General features: G+C 48.9%; 1 long non-coding RNA gene across 1 annotated transcript; it reads left to right on the top strand.

The window, feature by feature from the left end:
- The first annotated feature begins 3504 nt into the window (after nucleotides 1–3504).
- Nucleotides 3505–18679, top strand: LOC116424893 (uncharacterized). Its single transcript, XR_004234576.2, has 3 exons — nucleotides 3505–3858; nucleotides 3950–4101; nucleotides 18102–18679. It is a non-coding gene; the product is annotated as an uncharacterized LOC116424893 (long non-coding RNA).
- The last annotated feature ends 1860 nt before the right edge of the window (nucleotides 18680–20539 follow it).

Below are 20539 nucleotides of genomic sequence, written 5' to 3'. Positions count from 1 at the left end.
GAGTATTTGTTACTTGAAAATTGTGCCATATGACGGTTGGGATATTGATTTAGAGTTTCCTGAACCGAAAGTTTCAGACCGATAGATCTCAGATCTTTATCTCGGGAAATCCTCGTGCGAACGAGATCTTGGCGGCAGATAATTGTTGACTTTCGTGAGAAATCAGTCGGCAGGAGAAAGAAAGAGTTTCCAGGATTCCTTGTTCCCCAGATTTTTAATAGAATGACGAAGGAAATTCGTTCTTCTAACGTGATCGAGCAGAAATTCCCTTTCTTTTTCCCGAAGCTCTAAAGACTTCTAATTAGAGGGAAATTGTTTTCTTCTTTTTTGGTAAATGGTCTTAGTTAACTTCTGGAAGCTATTCCCGTGACTCCATGCGCGGTTTGCATGGGGGTTGCAAGCCGGTTTAAAGGGGGCGGGTCGCATCCCCATGACAACGGTTGGCCTCGCTGATAAATCGACTTCGTGCGCGGCACATCGGTACACCGTGAAATGCGATTCCAGATTACTTCGAAAGTTACGATCCTAATTAACGATCCACAGACGCATTCGTTGTTTAAATTACCGCTTTCGTGGGTTCATGGCTCGATGCGCTGGAAACGAGTTCTGTAATTCAACCACTGATAAAGTTTCTTAATAACTCGGCCTTAAAATGACTTTATTATAAATTCATTGTTACGACGTTCGTCTAGGGGCCGTGAACTATCTTCACACCTTTCTACGGTTTTTAAAAATAATTGCTTTCCAAGGAAGAACCGCGTTTCCTGCATCTATTTCGACACTTCAGTCCGAGCAGCGTCTGCGCGTCGTTTCCACGAATTCGAGTAAAATATTCAACTCTTCTGCCATTAAACCTCTAAAAGAGGAATCTCGAAGCTTAACGTGAGAAACGGTGATTGTAGAAAACGCGATAAAATCGTTCAATCTACAAAGACCCAATTACTATTACCAGAAGAACCAAAATAATAAGAACCCACTCGTTTCGACATCTACACACGTTTCCGTCATCTTCCACGACTGAAAACTCACCCCCATATTATTCGAATCAACCTCAACTAAACAATTCCATCGCTCGCTCACTCGACTCAAACAAAAACTCAACAACCGACTCTATCCCCGTAAAATTGACTTAACTGTTAACCAGCGACACAGTAAAAGCGAATCCCAGTCACGGATTAAAGAACCATGACGTTTATCCTACGGCCCGGGCAAAAAGCGAGTCCTCGGAATCATTCGATCAGAAACTGCCGGTCTATCGTCGGTGGCTGGGCTCTCAGAGCTGCCGGCGCAGTCAGGTGGCATTCGGGTGAAATTTTCCGGCGGCGGAGGAATGGAATATGAAGTCGCGGCGGCAGTTGCAAATGTATCGCAAATTGTCGTTGCGAAGTGCTTAATGCAGGGGGCGGGAGGCGGCGGAGAAGCGAGGACCAGGATCGAGGCGGGGGATGGCTCTTAGACGAAGGGAGACGAGCCATTTCGCCCCGTTTCCCCTCCGCGCGGCGGGCGTTGCGCGAATTCGTGGCTCGCCGTCGACGTCACAGGCGTACCGTCATCGGCCTGGCTGACGGCGACAACTTCCTAATGGTTCGGTAATGTCGCCCGTAAAGATAATCGACCGTGAGATCTTCGACACCGCTTTTCTTCCGGCGTGGATCGCCGCGAGACCGCGCGAATCCCGGGAAACCGATTTCCCGACGGCCGCGCGCGCGCCTAGAGTTCTCGAGGACCGCGACGTCATCAAGAGCGCACTCCAAGATACTGCCGGGCTTTGAAGTCTTCGCGGTCCGTTCGCGGTTTTCGAATGTTTTCTCCGCGCGCACTTCCGGTAAATACAGGGTGAACAGCGCTGCAAATGATTCTCCTTCCCGGGGATTTTAGTTCTTAATGTCGCTTCGTTCCATTCCGTTCCCGGCGCGGTTCTTGTAAACGTTCCCGCGGAGTGTTCGGGAATTTTTCCGCGGGATTCTACGAGTAATGGCGGGGGTTAAGGAGTGGGGACGGTGAGAAGTATTTTCTTGAACGCGGAGCTTTTGTTCGCGGATATTGAAGATTTCATAGGGAACTTCGGTGATTTATGTGTCTCCGCGTTTTCGCGGAGGTTGACGAGGCTTCTTTTATTATGGAACATCGGGAGGTATTAAAATACAGTGGAATAAATATTTGCCACGGCTGTTTTATCCTGTGTGCCGGTCGACAGAGAAATCTGCATCGGTACCATTCGACACGAATGTAGATCCGCTGCGGTGCAGTAACATAATGGCCCCAACAAGCTACCGAGGGGTTGGGTCGGTGGCTCGGTTGCCCTCAAATCATCACGGGGGTGTGAGGCAAATGACGTTCGGCCACGCGGAAGTAACGCGATAATGGCAGCCATGAAAGGCCCTACCGTGATATCTGGTGCTTTGATGTCCTCTCCCAAAGCTTCTCGCTGAAAATCCATTCTTTTCACTAACACTTTAAACCCCCCTTGAACCGATATACACGTCGGCCGCGTTTCGGCTCATCGATCGTCGCTTTATTACGATCCGAATGACGCGACGATCTCGATGGAAGCATCCGAACGGCAACTGCCGCACTGTAAATGTTTTTCAAGATTTCAGCGACGGATTGATTAGACGTATGGAACTTGTATTTGAACGTTTTGATTCAATAATATTTTACACAGCCCCGACACGTTTCCAGAAAATTGCTGTCTAGATAAGTGGAATTAACATGTTCCCTATACCCTGTAAAACCGATGATTAATTCTACGAACGAAAAGCCTACTATTTCTTTTAACAATGAATACACCGAAGAAACATGATTTTCTACGCGTTTTCCTCGACGTTCCGCAAGAATCACGCGATCGCCGGCGTACACACACCAACCTCGAGCCACGAAAACATTCCGGATCGTTACTAACTTTGAAATCTTTCGCCAGAGGTGATGGTTACCAACATAACAGGCAAATAAGCGTTCCATTCGCAACGTGGGGTGGGCAACTTAGGTTTCCGAAGGTGTTCGACCGGGGAAACGTACAATCATTCGTCAGAAATTCCACGAGTGCACGTCCGAGGATCTCGCGCGCGCCGTATCCTTCTATTCGCAGTACGTCATTACGACGGGCCCCGTGAGAGATCTCTATTTATCGAGTTTGCTCTGGCGGCGGGACGCACCGGCGCCCATTAGCCGAGCAGGCGACGGAGGTTTCTCGCGAATTGGTACCCCGGGGATGGCCGGATCGATTCCGAAAACCGTTTTTTACCGGGGCCGGCGAAGAAATCGGCAAAAGAGGTGAAATTACGCGCGGGCCACGGGGGCTGAAGTCACCGGGAGTCTACCGGAACAGAGAGGACTCGGCCGTAGTCGCGGTTTGTCGGCCAATGGGATCAGACAGAAACGCAATCGCAATGCAGGCCAATCCCTCTGCCCCGTTCGTCCACCCGCTCGCTCGCTCGCCCTCCCGTTCCCGGTAATGACAATCATTACGGGGAATGATTGCAGCGTCGGGTCCGCCAGCGCGCCAGCCGCTATTGGGGGATGGAAACCACCTTATAGAGTCTCTCCTCGGTCCTCGATGCGAGCGGATTGTCACATGCTCCCGGCACGGCAAAGTGTTTCCTCGTCGTGCCGAACTCCCTGCGGACGACGGAAAAAGTTTCGTTCGCCGCGGAACGGGAAACCTCCGGACGAATCGCCGCGAGGATAATGGCCGACCGATAACGGAGTTCTTTCTTCGATCACGTGGGCCTCGAGTGACTACTCGAAAGAAGCCTTTCGAGGTTGATACAGATAGAGTTGCTTCAGTGATCGGAATTCATACCGAGATGTTCGGGGGACCGAGTGAATTTTGTGCTACATTTTTGAGATTTCGAGAAGGTACGTGGTTCTAGAGTGTATGGAATTCTTTGCTGGGTATGCGGGTTCATTTGAAACTTTCAAGTGACTTTTAAGTATCGGTGAGTTGTAGAAACGGTTGGAGGAGTATCGTTGGAAGACAATGGACTTGGAAACGTTGCCGCTTCGTGGGCGACGGCGATCACGCTGGCGTAAGAATATGGCGGTCGCTCCGGGGACCACGTGACTGGCCACCTGTATGGAAGACAACGCGCGAACATTCAGGTGACTATGCGAATTTGTAAATTACTCAACTCATAACGGTATTATGTTTACGCACGTAGGAAATGTTCGATAGTTCCACTCGAATTTCTTTTAATTCGAACAAGACACAGATACCTCACCTTGAATAACAAAGTTATGAATTAGTTCACCCGATAATATATTTCTCTCCATCCGCATTGAATCTTTCGTCTGAATTTCTTTCAATCGATGCGCGTCCACCGTTCAATTAATTTTTCCGACGCGCTGTTATTGTATCACCGGACAACTGTGACAGTTCCTGGATCGTTGCCAACTTTGTCGAAACTTTGCTGTCCAACGTGGCATCTCAGGCTCGCGGAGTTAGACGTTAATTGTCGTTTGAAAACCGATCGTTTCCTGGCTCCGACGAATTTCATCCCGACCACAAAAAGACCCCGGCAACCCGGGATCAGGATTCGACGGATGCGTCTGGCATTCGAGCGGAATAAGTGGCCGACGAGGTATCAATTTCAATGTCGATAAAATATCAATGCTCGTTAAGAACCGCTACATCCGTCCTCTTCCTCCCGGCGAGATTAATAGAACGTAATCATCGCTGGTAATCGAGCTTAATGAAAGATTCAACGGAATCCATGGTTTTCTCGGGAATTATGGAATCGTTCGGAGTCGCTCCCGCGAAATCCTGATTTCTCGCGTAAAAACGTCGCAGGACCGGTTGGGGCTTAGTCGGTATCGAACGGGCAGATTACAGGAAACGATTCCGTAACTTCGCGAAGTGAAGTATCCACCCCAGTGAAAAATGTCGACGTCCTCCGTTCGGATCTTCCATCCCCTTTTCCATTAGGAATCGTAAAAGTATGCCGGAATGCGAATGAATATCCACGGGAAAGGAAGAAAGGGAATTCTATCCGCCGCACTTCAATTTATTCTTCGGCACGGAATGCCACGGAATGCATTGTCTCGATCGAATTGCAGGACTTCCCAATGATTCTCGTTCAATTTTTAGGGATCGCCTAACAAGCGCACCAAGACGAGCCGCTTTTGAGCAATGTCGCGAGAGGAGACGTTGTCGGAAGACGTTCAAAGATACTCATAACAATATTCCTCTTCCCAGAAGCCTAACATCTCTTCATTTATTCTCATTTATCGCATTCTTATACATTCGATAAGCGGAATTACTTTGACCACATCAATCTATGAACATCTGAAACATTCCACGCATCCTATATTTACGATTTTTCAGTTAGACTCGAACGATTCCCGATTCGTACAGAGTTTCCATTAGAATTTCTAAATTGAATTAGATCCCACCCTCACGCGGCCAGACGCGAGCTGCGCGCAGGAAGATGGAGGGACAAGGTTCCCGAAGGTGTGCGAGTCGCGGCAAGAAACTCGCTCATTGTTCCTCTCCTTCTTTCCTCGGGTCTGGGTCCGGCGACACGTAAAGTGCGTGCATGCGTGCCTGCATGCCGTGCACCGCTCGGCTCCGGTGCATGTGCACACAGCGGGTAGACCTCATATAGCCGGCGCAACGTGCACACCGCACGGCTCGGTGCAGCGTGTACCGGAGTCAGAGAGCCGCTCAGGGCTATCATTATGGCGGCAGTAGACACTCCCTCCTTATCGCCGGTTTCCAACGCGAGTCCCGACCGACCGACCGAACGAACGAACGAACGAACGAACGAACGAACGGACGAACGCTGGCTCGCTCGCTCGCTCGCTCGCTGCTCCGCTCGCCATCATTATATTTTCCGCGGCGAGAAAGGACGCGCACACGCGGCCGGGAACACACGCGTGCACACACGTACGCACGTACACAGGCAACGCGTGTTTCCAGTGTATGGGTGAATCCGGTCACCGTCGAATCGAATCTCTTCTTGCGTGCTTAAATATACCTTGCGGTCGGCTTTGATACTTTGTAACCGATAGTTTAGGAGAAACTGGATTACTAGCGGAGAAAAAAAGAATCGATGAACTTTTCGGTCGATGTGTTCGGGCAATGGCAGCTGGCGGAGTCGTTCTCCGATGGTTCTCTCTTTTTGGTTAATTGCGGGATGATTTTGGGATTGTGGGTTTCGGTATTGATCCTTTTTGTTCATCAACTGGAGCACTTGCTTCGCGATATGGAGGCTGATTCGTTGAGAACGCCTGAAATGGAAACGAACGAGTTGCCGGTCGAGTCAGATACTATTTTCCTGTTATCGACGCTCGATCTGATCAGGAGATCTAGATGCAGACGATTAATCCTGAAACTTGCTTTAGAAGCGTCGATAGTTCCCCAATGAATATCAAAGATGCCCACAAAAAGATGGAGCGTTTCATTAAGAACCGTGACTGGCATATGCATCACTTATGCAAGAATTGTGCAATGCACTGCGACTAATCGCGAAGAGACGCATGCATCGCAGCAGGTTTGTCGCAGGAAAAATCGGAGATCTATATATAGAGGTTGAACAAAGATAGATCACAACTCCAATACATTTCTGTTAACCGTATCAAAACACCTTTCAATCCTCCATAATATTTCAAATCAATTTTTACGATAATCCACCCCAAACAAAATTACATCACCAAATTACTTCAATGCCTCGTAACCAACGGACTCTTAGAATCTATCCCAAGCCTTCCCAACGTTAACGTTCAATCCAAAAAGCCACCGATAAAGCATCAAACGTTCCCTAAAAAAATCGCGGAACCGAACAGGTTTCCCAACCGGAGGGGTGGATCGTCTTCTCTCCCTAGCTCTCCGCAGATTCGCCGCGGCTGATAAATTAACGGAGCCCAAGGGGTAGCTGGTTGCATAATAACTATTCGAAAATTTTGAAAAATCCGGCGTGCCGGGACCCGCGATCCCGATCGCAGAAAAAAGGATCCCCGGCGGTGAGGGCGACGGGGCGCGCAACCACCACACCCGGATCGTGTATCCCAGTGCCGCGGCATATCGCCACGAGGGTTAGCACCGGGTTCACCGGGAGCGGTGTGCAGGGTGCACGCGATTGGTCGGGTCGGTTCGGATTCATTAGCACGCGAGCGCCGATTGGCCGGCCGCGAGGCTATCGTCTTTTTGCTTTCTGCCCGCGTAATGACGTGCTGCGCGTCTCGGCTTATATGCAACCGAGCGATCGTGCATGGCAGATAGGTTTTGCCCCGGTGTCTGCATGTGCACATCGTCCACCACAGACGCGTGTTGTCCGTCGGCGCGGTGTGCAGGCACACGCGCGCTGCCCGCGCCCGCGCCCGCGTCCCGTCCCGTCCCGTCCCGTTCCCCCGAGTTGCCCGGTTCACACGTACAGGAAGCAACACCGGCCCCTGCTACGAAGCTCCGAAGATACCTCGAGGGGGGGCCTGTGTGTGTTACCTGCATCGCAAATGGGTCTACGCCACGCAGCTCAGCCCCGGAGACCCGAAACGATATATACGTGTATGTACGCCCTTTCCCTCGCACCCTCGACGAATCGCCGCGATCGCCGAGGGGAGGCCGAATCGCCTGATCGAGATCCCCAGATTTCGCGAAAAAAATAATTACGAGACCGGAGATACGCGGGTAGACGGGGAAACTCGAGGGCGGGCAGGCCTAGCGCGGTCCTCCATTTTGGATTCTTCGTCTCCGCGATCGGGGATCGCGGGGTGGGTTCCTCGGGATTTCTTGAATGATACGAGGCCAGGATGGTTTCTTCTTTTTGATGCGTTAGTTGTCATGCCAATTGTGTTTAGGTACGAATGAGAATTAGTTTATTCGATACAGATTCAACTGATTTTTACTCGAGCGTTTTATGATCTTTTATTGAGACGATGGTTGGGGATTTTTCGTACATGCGATTCGTACGTGATTTAATCGACACTGCCCGCGGATTTACACCGGTGGTTTTGTAGCGTAACTCGAGTGTTCTGGCCTGTTCATTCCCTTGCTGTTTAATTACCGATCCAGACCACTGTTTCCTCTTAACGTTATAATCGGCTGGAGGGCTGTGACTCTTAAATCGGGTGCTCGAGGACCAATGCGCAAGTGTCGCGACAGTACACCCCTATGCATCGTCGAGAGGGCGCCGGGTTACATGTGGGGTGAGTTTGAGGGCCCTAGGAATGCCGTCGAAAGCACTTCGACTAACGCGGAGGCCTTGTGTCTAATGCCTCGGAAAGAATTGTCTTTCGTTATCGAGCGACCCTCTTCGACATTTTTTCAACCCTTCGAAGTCGGACTATATTATTTTCCATCGGGAATGAACAATCGAGTCCGTCTTGCATTTGTTGAAATACCTTTCGCTTGCCCCTCGACGAAGAATATCGATTTTTATGGAACAATCTCTTAGCGAAAGAAATATTGTGATGACTAATGATTCGATAGGGTTGCGTAATGATAGAGATATTCACTCGACTCGTCAATTTTGTATCGGCACACTCAGATAGATATGTTAGCAATCCTTCGCGATAAAAGCGAGTACAAAAAACAAATGGCTGATATTATATTCCATTTTTAATTATGTCTGCATTTCTTCTAACCAACGAGAGATTGTTTTACAAAGTTTCAGATAAAGATAATGTTAGTAATTTCGTCTAGAAAAGTTGATCGGTGAGTCAGCAACGCAACGACATGTTTATTACTGCCGTGTTAAGTAAACCCTCCGACAGTGCCGAGGTTTTTCATGATTACGTAAACGCAGGGGCACGTAACGGCGGGTCGCATGCAACATTGTTTGTAACCGGCATTTCCATGCTCTTTGTTTCAAAAATTCCCAACCGTGCTCGCGCATTATCCTCCCCCTCTCGATACGTCTATTATCTAAACGCGACGCCATACTCCTCGGCGATGTGACTGTCCCGCGAGCTTAATATCGATATAATGAAAATGACACCGCTGGAAATAATGTATGACATTCCGCCACGTGGAATCACTAACTTCTATCACCGCTGCGAGTGGCCTTTATTAAAGGGTGAACCTTCGGAAATAAAGTAACCAGCTTCATCCTTGTTAAAGGGTTATCATTACAGTCTGCTATGATTTCCTCATTTTCTTAATTCGCTGTTCATTACGATGTTTCATAATCCAATCAGTAACATGTCTATGAATATAAAGAACGTAAAGATTAAACGGATAAAGCTGGTAAAAGACAATGCTTGATTCACAATTGCACGCGATGTACAGAATGATCTTCTATTGACATCAAATTTAATGAAAATATTAATTTAGTAAATTACTAGTGATCAAAATATTTAACGATCAAATTGGTATGTTGGAAACACTTTCATTATTCTCTAATGAATATTAACCGCTGTAAGAACGAACTAGCCAGTAGAAACGGATGCAGTCGTAAGATTCAGAATATTCAACTCGGGAGATCAATATTTAAGTAGATAGTTGACGGTCAGAACACGAACACGAAGAGGAACACCTCTCCTCTCGCATCCGAACACAAAATGGCCATTGAAACGCGACTTGCCGTTAGCAGATATGGATCGCGCCTTCCCCGGAGGTCGGAGGGATCGCTCTGGCGCACGGGGAAATGGTGAACTGCCGGAGGACGGGGTTGGTGTCGCCATGGCAACAACGATCCCTCAGTAGCCGAGCCCTCCTACACCCTTCATTCAACTCTGCCACCCCTGTAATCCGCTCGAACTCGAAGACAGCCACTACGCAATTTTCGTGAGAGGATACGCGTTTCGACTGTGTCTTCCAGGTGCCCTAATAAATACAGATTCAGCCAAGAAAGTGGATATCACTTTGAAAATCGAGCCTTTTACCAGACAGAGCCTTCCAATAACCATCTTCGCCAAAGAAACAATCTCTAAATTAATCGAATTTCGTTCGTTCTCCGGTCACCGAGCAACGAGAGAGTACCGAAAGACACCCAGTTAGCGAAACGCGATGAAAATCAACCCTTCCATCGGACATATAATAAACCCGTACATAAAACACGAGGAAATACTTAAGTTAATCGAATCCCACTCGATCTCCAATTGTCGGTCAACCGAGTTCCCAAGACGGTGCTGAAAAACGGTTAATTAGCAAAGTAGTTAAGAAGGATGAGGCTGACAGGGAGAGAGCGACCATCGTCGCGGCTCTAACGAAGCGTGGAAACGTTTTAATCGTCGAAGTCGGTCAAGTCTGACCCAGATAAATATTCATGAGCCCTCGCGAGCCTTCCGTTGTCCGTTCCCTGGAAGTCCGTCTTCCAGGACCCGCGTTCTTTCGCGGTGTCCTTCCTTCCTGTCTATTAATTATTTTTTTCGTGAACTTTATAATGCGTCGCGACGACCCTCGGCGCATACATAATGCTCGCGCGCGAACCGACCGGAACGTAGGCGAAAAGTCTCGACGGGGACGGCCCCCGGGTGGCGATAGGATATTATAATATAACGTCGGCCCGATTAACATAATATCTCTGCTCCTTTCGTATTCAAAATGGGCCACCGCCACGGCCGGATAATGGTACTCTCCATCCGTGTTTATACTAATGCTAGGTTCCCTGGGATGGAGCTCTAAGATCATAATGAGCCTTCGATCGAATTAGGAAGGCGGGTGACTCTCTCTACCGTTACTCCGTCGCTCCCTCTGTGCTTCTGCCTTGTCCCTCGGACCCTTTCCGCCCCCTCGGACAAGGTCCTCTCGCTCTTTTTCGGGAATCCCCGTACGGCTGTCGTCGTTACTCGGCGACGTATATGGTAACACGGTGGACAATCTCGGCGCCGTCTTCTCCTCCGGTTCTTCCTCCAACCCTCGGCCTAATCCCATCTCGTTCATCTCGCTCTGGTTTCACGGCTGATATTAAAAACGGTTCAGAGAAACGACCCTACGATAATAGACCGGGCATCGTTATGTTGTGCATGACTTCCTAATTGGTTGAAAAAGAATCAAGCAGACCGATGGACGCTCCGTCGATCGACGCCGAGTCTCCCGTCTGCTGGATCAGGTTGTTCTTGGGATGGGGTGGCCGTGTCTCGGGATTTTTTACGGGGATGTGTGGAAAGATGATGTTCATTGAGACAAGTGTTGAATTTGATTAACTGATCGGACAACGGAGGATTTTCTTTTGAGATTCGATATAGAAATCGGCGGAATAAATAATTTTATATTCGCCTGCGAGTGATCGTGGATTTCGTGGATTAATGGAAGCGTCGATTGAACGAGTTTCGCTTCGAAAAATCGCATCACGGTGTTCTAGGGAACAGAAATTCTTTTATGTCGTCTCCTCGCGTTCTTCTCGATTCGAATATCCTCCCTCTCGATATCGATTCTGAAGCGATACGAACGAGAGGGTACGGGGAGCGACACGCGCGGGAAAAGTAATTCCCCGTTCGTGGAAAATCAACAGTTTTTCCGCGAAACGAGCTTAAAATCTCCCCCTCGTTGGCTGGAGAAGTGCCATTAGCGACGGCAGCGAGTACTTTAGAAGCTTCCAGCCTCCCCGCCGTTGCATCGCCGAGCTTTCGAGTACAGAGACATGATGTCGTGGGTTCGTCGTTCTCTTATCCGTCAATGACGTTCAGAAGATTGCATCCATTCGTCGATCGAGCTGCGAAAGGGTTATCGGGTACCGTCGGTTTTCAATATCAGTCATCGATTCCCCCTTCGGATTGAAATTTCACGTCCCTCTTAAAATTCGCGTAGCTCCGTACACTCTCGATATAGAATAACCAAGTTATTTGGCAACCAATCACTTCGATTTTCGTTTTCCTTGGCAAATCTATGTTCCATAGTTCAAGTGAATAGTTGTATTTGAAACAGTTTACACCTCATTCCGTACAGTTCCATATTACACAACGAAACAATTACCGCTCTGAAACGATCAAGCAAGAACGGACATTTTCTAACATATCATTAAACGGTACATGAAAAACTGCATTCCAATGCATCCGGTGCATTCGCGTTCCCCGTAGAACTACGAATCTAAAGAGAACATCGCGTGATTTATAATAGGGGATGAAACATTCGTAACGATCACTATCTCCGCATGAAACGCGCATTTCCCTCGAGCAAAAATCCGGATCGCCGAAAAAGAAGCTGAACGATCCGCGAACCGATCCGACGCATCCCCTGAAATGAACGAACGGTTTCCGGCGCGGCGCGGGGGTAAAAACGTGCGGGCGCGATAATGCCCGTGCGACGCGTGAAATCGCCGAGGCCGGGAAACCGTGCCGCTTTAAATCGGCACGGTCGTCGTCCGCCAAGCCCGACCGGGCCCGATCCAAGGCGAATCCGGGATTAATGCGTTTTTAATAGTGACATAACTGCGCCGCTCGTTCGCTCGTTTTTTTTCTTTCCCTCCCGGTTTTTACGCGCCGGAGTGTCGGTTGTTCCATCGTCGAATGCACTTCGCGGAAAGCCGAAACATCGGCCGTCGCCCGTCGCAGCCGCGCGCATCGAGTATTTTTAACGATCCTCAACCCTCTCCTCTCGTCCCGCACCCCCTCGTCATCGCTCCCTCGATGAAAAGGGGGGCCAAAGGAGGCGGAGGTGTAGGAGGAGTAGGGGGCAAAAGAAAAGGAACAGCAGAAAATCGCGTGAATACATTATACAACGACCACGCTCCACTTTCTTGCCGGCGGAATCGCGTTTTGCAAGAAAGTCGGCGCGGCGTCGCCGGGCGGCCGCGTCGACACGCCCGCCTCTCGACTTTCTGCCCAGAAGTGCTCGAAATCGGCGGATCGCGCGGTCAATTTCGTGCATGTCGAGTGAAAGCTCCGTCTGTGCCGCTTTTTTTTCCCTCTTGCCTCTCCTTTTTTCATCGCGACGGTTTCGGACGTTTTGTAGGAAACTTCAACCTGTTACCACCATTCGCGACCGCGATCGTGCGCACCAAGTATTCGAGAAATGTTACGAAGAAGAACTACAGCCGAACTTTCGAGTTTTTTGTCGCGGGCGAGCCGAATTCCACGTTGCACTTCGATGGAACCGTATCGGAATCGTCGACGTCTAGTCAAGAGAAAATCCTCGGCAACGGAGTCGAGAGTTTTAGGTGCTTCTTATCGATCCCTACGGGGAATCGAGCTCCCATAGGTTCAAATTAAAAGTCTAATCTCATCTAAGCAACCGACAGTTGGCCAAAGTGTTAAGTACGTCCGAGGACTCCGTAAATTGCTCGGAACTCACCCCGCCGGGTCGAAGATCGATCTATTATACAGCGGAGGATCTTCCGCGTCTGGGCCGCGGAACGTAGAGCATTATCCACCGGAAGATTAAAAGTTTCCACCGGTCGGGTCACGGGATAATGAGCTGGCTCAATGATTATTAGGATCGAGCGTGTCTGTCGCGCCTACGAATTTTTCGTTTTCTTGCGGCGAACGGGGGATCGGTCGGCGTGGGGATGAAGATCCTTTCAAGACGCCGATAGAGGCAGGTGGGGAACGGCGCGATACCGATGCGTATCATAGTTTTATTCCTTCCACGGTCAGGGAAAAAATGTAATTGGTCTGACCGAAATCTATCGCGAGGTGAACGAGGGAGGAGATGCGATACGGGGAGGCAGGAGTGCAGGGGATGAACGAAACCAAGGAGAAAAAAGCACGTGTGCGAACGGGCGACTGGACGTAATAACAATGATTAGGGCGACGAACGGGCCACGAAAAAAAGGGTAGAAGGAAGTCCTGCCTTGGATCCATCTCAAAATGGCGGCCAGGGGACCACGTGTAACCGTGCCCGGTAGATTTATATCGATCTCTTCTGCGAATTATTGCCAGCGAATTATGAAGCGATATTCAATAGAGACGGCTCTCTTCGGAAAATCTGGCATCATGGGAAAATTTTTCATTTATAGTTTTAATGTAAGGGTGGTCGGAGGTAGCGCCACTATTCCAGGACCGGGGAATAAGCGCGCGATCCTCTCTTATCTTCCTATCTCCTGGTAGGTTAAATCGAGGGTTAACTCTTCGTCGTCGTCGTTCGTCGTTCGATGCACGATGCACCAGTGCCGAAGGAGGATACGGAGGTGGGGAGGGAGGAGGAGGAAGAGGGTCCAGCATTGTTCGCGGACATTGTAAGTATGTCCGGAACAAAGAGCGGTAATCGACCCGTGTAACATTTATAACGTAATGGGAGGGCCTCACCGGCCCATAATAATATCAATTACGGGGCTAGAGGAGAAAGCTGGAGAGAGTCTGGCCCGCAGAGAAAGAGAGACGAAAGACGGGGTGGGGTACGACAGGAGGATGAGGCATAGATCGACGGGGGGGGGGAGATCGCATTGGCGACGCGGATTCGCGAAGCTGTCGGCCAGAAAATTGAACCCTCTCCAGCTAGCCAGCTGTCTTCGGGATCGGACGAGGGCGTCGTGACGATCTTGTTAACTATCGCTGCCGAGCCTGAGAATAATCTCAATTTTGCATATCGGAGACACGAGTTCCTTAGTGTCTTTATTTGCCGAGGAGGGTCTTGAAAGTCGCTCGGTTTCATTCATTACTGATTTCAGCTGAATAATTGCTGATAGGATAGTTAACGTCCGAAGAGACACATCGAGAAATGCAAGTATCGTAGTACAAAGTTTTATAAAGAGTTCACGAGAAATTTGAGGAATTCAATAGAACTTTCGAATCCTTCGAACATTGTCAACGTTCTTCGTCGACGAGTTTCCATCTTCTGCAGTTAAATTTCTTCGCAGTCGATTAAAAACTCCCCTTTCGTCAAGTTCGATAATCACAGGACTACGTTTCGCATCTGAGGTGTTCTCTAAATGTTTGAAAGAATATTCAAAACGATGCCCCTAACGCCATCAATTAGAGGAGGAACAACAGGAATACTTTGAAATTCAATTGGGAGGGTGCATATCAAAGTGTACGGACACGTCGCGAGGGTATCGGAATCGGCGTGGTAGTACCGAAAACATTGCCGGGGCAAGGTCGGGGAACGTATCGAGGAGGGCCTGAGACCCTTCGTTTTTTAATATCGCTCTCTTCTCGCAAGGTTTTATTTAATGGCGAAGGCGGTAACCGCGCAAAGGCCAGCCGACCAATGGGAGCCCGGCTGGAAATCATACGCGGGATCGCCGGCCGCACGGCGGCCTCCGAGAGTGGAGGTGAAGTTAGGTTAGGTGAGGTTATGTTCGCTCCCCGCGTCTCCTTAACATTCGACGGGCCTGTCCCGGCACGGCATCGCTCTCGCAAGAGGTGGGGCTCCGTCTCTTCGATCGGCGTCAGGCATTTCTTCTTCTTCTTCGTCTTCTACTTCTTCCTCCTCCTCTACCTTATACCTCTTTTTTTCTGCCTACACTTTTTCAGCAACGTTCTCCATCTCCTCCTCCTTTTCTTCTTCTTCTACTTCTTCATCTTCTTTGCCTGCTTCTTCCTCTACTTCTTCTTCTTCTTCTTCTTCTTCTTCTTCTTCTTCTTCTTCTTCTTCTTCTTCTTCTTCTTCTTCTTCTTCTTCTTCTTCTACTTCTTCCTCTTCTTCTTCTTTTATAGCCTCCTTCGCCCTTCCAATGCACACCACGAAGGGTATATACCTTCACTATACTTAGCATTGCCTTCATTTTAGGATGAGAACGCCACGTGAAGCATCGTGATAAGCAAACCGCTATCGCGAATACAAATGAGAAAGGCCGGGGGTGGCAACGGTGCCTATCGGGCCTGGGTATCTTTAGCCGTAGTATGTCAGCTCGGTATTAATAGTTTCCATCATCAATAGTCTGCCGGGAAATGCCTGGTAACCACGGGCTACCACATTCTTCGCTTTTGATGGATGGCGTCAATTTTCGTCTTGAACCCGTCGATTTCGGCTCGATCCACGCCTTATCGGGATTTCGCTCTTCGCCAGACCTGGCATATATTCTAATGAAGACCAAACTGTCTTGAAGGAACTCGGAAGCTCGAACCATTCATCTCGAACTTAAAATTCAGAATTGAAAGTCGGTTCGTGGATGCTTAGCGGTTACAGATCCGTTTCCTGCACGTCGAATTTAAATGAATTGAAAGTCTAATCGTTGAGTAGACGAGTTTGAATGTCGGATAACAATAAAGTATCTTCGATTAATTAAAATTCGTGTCTAGAGTCGATTTCTCAGGAAAACACAGGGTTTAAAGGACCCCGGCGCTTCGTGACGCGTCCGCCATTTTGGTTTCGCCGGAACGTGACGCGAAGAGCGATCGAAAGTTCCGATAGGGCCGACGTGTAATCGTCGATATTCGATTGATTTATCAGTTTCAATTGTCGAACGAAGGCAACAACTGTCCCGGCTATCAAATATTTCCAACCGGTCGCTGGTTGCGCCGACATTACCGTTGGCTCGGATTTTCGCTCCGCAGTCGCTGCTCCTGTCCTAATAATCGGGTTATCGGGCATCGATACGCCGAGAACTCTAATTACATTCTTCTGTGTTACTGCTTAACCGTGCTGCGCGCAATACCCTTCTCTTCTGTCAATACCGAACAAAGCGTTTCGCAATTCCTTTCGAGTACAAGAAATTACGGGGTACGTTCGAAGACGTGGGAAGTGGAGGAGCTCCTTGAAGACCAAGAAACTCGTTGGATTGTCGATGCTACGGATCCGTCGATTACAGATAATTAGCGATGCCGCACGAATGGATAACTCTCTTCTATTTTATTTAAAAAAGATTTTTAAAACGGAGGGGTTGGAGAAGAAAGGGAACGAAAGGAAAAGGAACGAAGACGAAGTTAAATTCAATATCCTATACACTGTAGATCCGATTTCACTTGAAACGACTCGTGGGAACGATCCGGTACACAACGTCCACGGCCGCGTCGTATTATTTAATCTTATTCGAGGAAAAGTTGTCGATCTCACGAGGATACCTCGTTTAAATAATAAATACAAAAAAGTTTGTTGTACACGGCTGACAGATTTCTCCGCGGGATCGCGTGATCCTGTCGTCCGCTCCGGATTAACAATCACGTGACAATGCGTTCCTCGCGTGCCCCATCCCGGCTCCGGATTAATCCGCAATCTATACATGGAACGTCGCGTTGATATCGTTAATTATTAATCACCTACATGATCGTTAACCGCGTTAATCAACGTGATACGGCCATCACGATCTAGCCGAACATCGCAAAGATCTGTTCATGTAGGTATTCAGATTCCGTGTTTGATCGTTCTTTCCAATACGCTTGGCTCACTTTTCTGGAGTTTTTTCTAACGAGTTTCATCGTGTTTCGCGCACGGTTTTCCGAGCGACATCGACTTCTTTCTTTGCGAATTTTTTGCCGGTGGAACACCGCTTATTGTGCGAAAGGAGAGTTGAATGATGATCAAGGATTCATGGGTTGAAATGAGTGACGTTCCCGGTGATTTTTGTCGGGTCGCGAGAGGAAAGCCGGAGAAAGAAAGAGAGGAAAGCAGCCACTGATGCAGCCGCGCGCCTTCGTTGATTCTTGCGTGTATTGATCGATGGTGACCGTAATTTTCAGATCGCGTGCCACATCACCTGCCAACCTTCCTTTCCAATGCAAACCAATGTTATCGGGACGCGGCGCGCGTTTTTCCTCAAACCCCGTACACTTTATTTTTCACGCGGGCACGAGCCGCGTGTTCCGCACAGTCAGCGATATAAGAAACCGATTAGCGCTTGTTTGTAAGTTCACGACCAATTAATTTTATTTTTCGCCGTGTACACAACTCGTCGCGACTCCGTCGAGACGGGCATGGAAAAGAAAATTAAATCGATGAACCGTGTCAGCGTTTATAGCGTCACATATTAATGAACCCGATTACATCGATTGGATCTAATTGCCGAGTCGATCTAGAACGTGAAAGTATTCGCACGGAACGTAAAATAAAAGTTGTTATTGGTAGCTAGCCTAATGCTGGACGGGAAGCTTCGAGGATCGATCTCCTCGTCACGGGGTTTCGAGAGAGACTATTCCATTGTATCTTCTTTAATCATTTCTTCGTGTACAATCACCCCTTTCAGCCCTGCCGCCGGTTACAGCATATTTTATACATAATTGGCTGCGCGATCTTATCTCCGCCGATGTAACTCCGTTGGTCCTTTAATTCAAACCGAGGGCATGCCTTGTGTTCCGTTCATTCGGAAAATACACGGTGACCGGCAATCACGTTTCCGTGTTCTTTTCAGTTGCAGGTGCAGCGGCGACCCAGGGACAGGGGAAAAAAGAGAACGAGAACCTTGAACCAATCGTAAATGGCGTGGAGTGAAAGCGGTCGAGTCCCCGCGGTTTTCCCAGAAGAGCGCGAGCCACGAAATTATCGACCAGTAAATCGGAACGAAGGATCTCTCGTTTTCTTTGCCTAGCGGATCGCCTCGCGCGCAGAAACGTAACGGTGTATATATACCCGCGCATCCACGGAAAAAAGAAACACGGATTGATAATTGTGATCTCGTAAGTCTCAAGGGGAAAAAAAAGAGCGTACGAAAGATGCCAGTCCCTTTTGTGGCATTTTATCGATCGGTATTAAAATACTTGATGGTCGGCCGGAATGGTTAAGCGTACCGTTCGCTTCGACAATTTGCCAGATTATGAACGAAGATACACAGGAACGACGCTTAGCGCCGCATTATCCTAACGACTTCCAGGTTACTTCGGATACGTCGACTTGAAGATTCCCATCGGGTGTATCCTTGGGCTACGCGCACGGTGATTGATGGAACCCCGATGTTTTCCGTTGCAACCCTCGTGTGACGAATGCGGGGTCATTTTGATCCAACGGTAATAATAAAATCTCAGAAACAGCATTACTTTTCTATCAACCCAATGTCTCCGTGCACATCCCTAATCATCCTTATCGCAATTAGAACATTTGTATTACGTCGCTGACCGAAGCATCGAAGATACTTCAGGCGATGAATAATGATTCCATAGCAACGCTTCTTCATTTTATATAAGCTAACTATAAGGAAAATACAAGAAAGATAAAGGGAAAGTGAGAAAGTCAACGGACAACGCGTTGCCAAGAGAAATAGCAACGTGTCATTATCCACAATACCGTCGTATATATTTCCCATCATCCTCAGCACCCTTAAACCATTTATATTATCAAGCCTGCGACGATTGCCAGGGGGTGGTAGGAGAAAGTCGAAGGTGAACGGCGTCAAATCGTCGCATGCCCGACGAAAAGACGATCGGAGCTGGGGAAACGGCAGAAATATCGCTGGAAACCAGGACGAGGCGGCGGAAGGAGAGGCACGAGGACGACAGAATAAAACGGACAGGGGCGGGGGATTGGGGTAGGGCGCGCGGCAATCGTAGAAACGGGCGCAATGCCACAAGAAACTGACTAACTGGTAATTAGCATATTTCCAGAATATTTCGGCAGCACGCGATGTTCCGGTAACTCGCTCCGAAAATGCTCCCCATCGCTCGGATTCCAGCGAAATGGGCCTCGGCGAATGCACATTATAACGACGTCACACGATTCCATTTCTGACGATCGAAAGATTATGTTCTCCGTCGGGAATCGCTCGAGTGTAGAGATTTCATTTATTTCCCCCTTAACCCTCATCTGCCCCGGCGAACACGTTCCCCGGGCATCTTCCTCGATCCTTTCCGCTCTCGAGGGATAATTCTCCCCCTCCTCACCCCCTGTCCCACGGTTTCCCTTATCGTAACAATCGATCTTGCGAAACCAGTCAAGGTCGATATTCTAACCGGTCATTCGCGGAATAATCATTCTTTCACCGACGGTGGCCGATTATCCGTGTCGGTAATTGAGCTTAATTGGGCATCGATCTATACGATCTACAGGAGAGGCACAGCGTCGGCGACGATTCAACGGCGGTTGCGCGCGCGCGGCCCTCCGAAGGGGGCCACTGGGTCCGGCGACAGAGAAAGACCGATCGTTTGTACCATGGCGCGATTATTACATCGCTAATGACACGATGACTCAATTAGAAGGCAACGTGCAATCGGAATTCAGGCGCCTCTCTCGTGATTCGCGTCCCCCTCCCTCACCCCTACGCCCATTCACGGTCCACGCGGCCCAGCAACGGCACGATATCATTTCATATTTGGCATATCCTGGACGAACGCGGGCCGAACGTGGGCCGCGCCGCGCCGCGCGGAGGAGAAACCTGTCACGAATCCGGCGAACGCAGATCGTATCTGGCGTTATTGTCCCCCTCCGTTATTAGGATGATTAACGGTACTCCCGGGTAATCGAGCCACGGGTATTGTCCCGTCGCGGTGTCACCGTCGAGTCCCGTCCTGGTTCCTGCGCGAGGCGCGACTCTTGGATGGAGTCCTTTCTAATAGGCGTTGTCGTGAATTTGTCGCTCCTCTTAGTGTCCCTTGGACGCAATCTTCACCCGTGAAACGGGGATTTAATTGATAATGCGTTTCGAAGAATCTAACCGACGAATGTTTCGCAGTAGATATTTTCTTTGTAAAGCGGTCGTATGAATTTCTAACGATTCTCTTTATGCTCGAAGGTAGCTAAGTAGGTGTGTTTTATTTCTGTGAAAACAATATTTGTCGATACGATTAACAAGAACAAAGCGAACAACCATTGACTTCATTTTTATCTTGCTTCCAATAAAAAGTGCTCCGATTTTTGTCT

The sequence above is a fragment of the Nomia melanderi genome, chromosome 1 (genome assembly GCF_051020985.1).
Source record: "Nomia melanderi isolate GNS246 chromosome 1, iyNomMela1, whole genome shotgun sequence".
NCBI classification, from domain to species: domain Eukaryota; kingdom Metazoa; phylum Arthropoda; class Insecta; order Hymenoptera; family Halictidae; genus Nomia; species Nomia melanderi.
The sequence above is the reverse complement of the archived record's forward strand: the minus strand, read 5'-3'. Positions and strand labels throughout refer to the sequence as shown.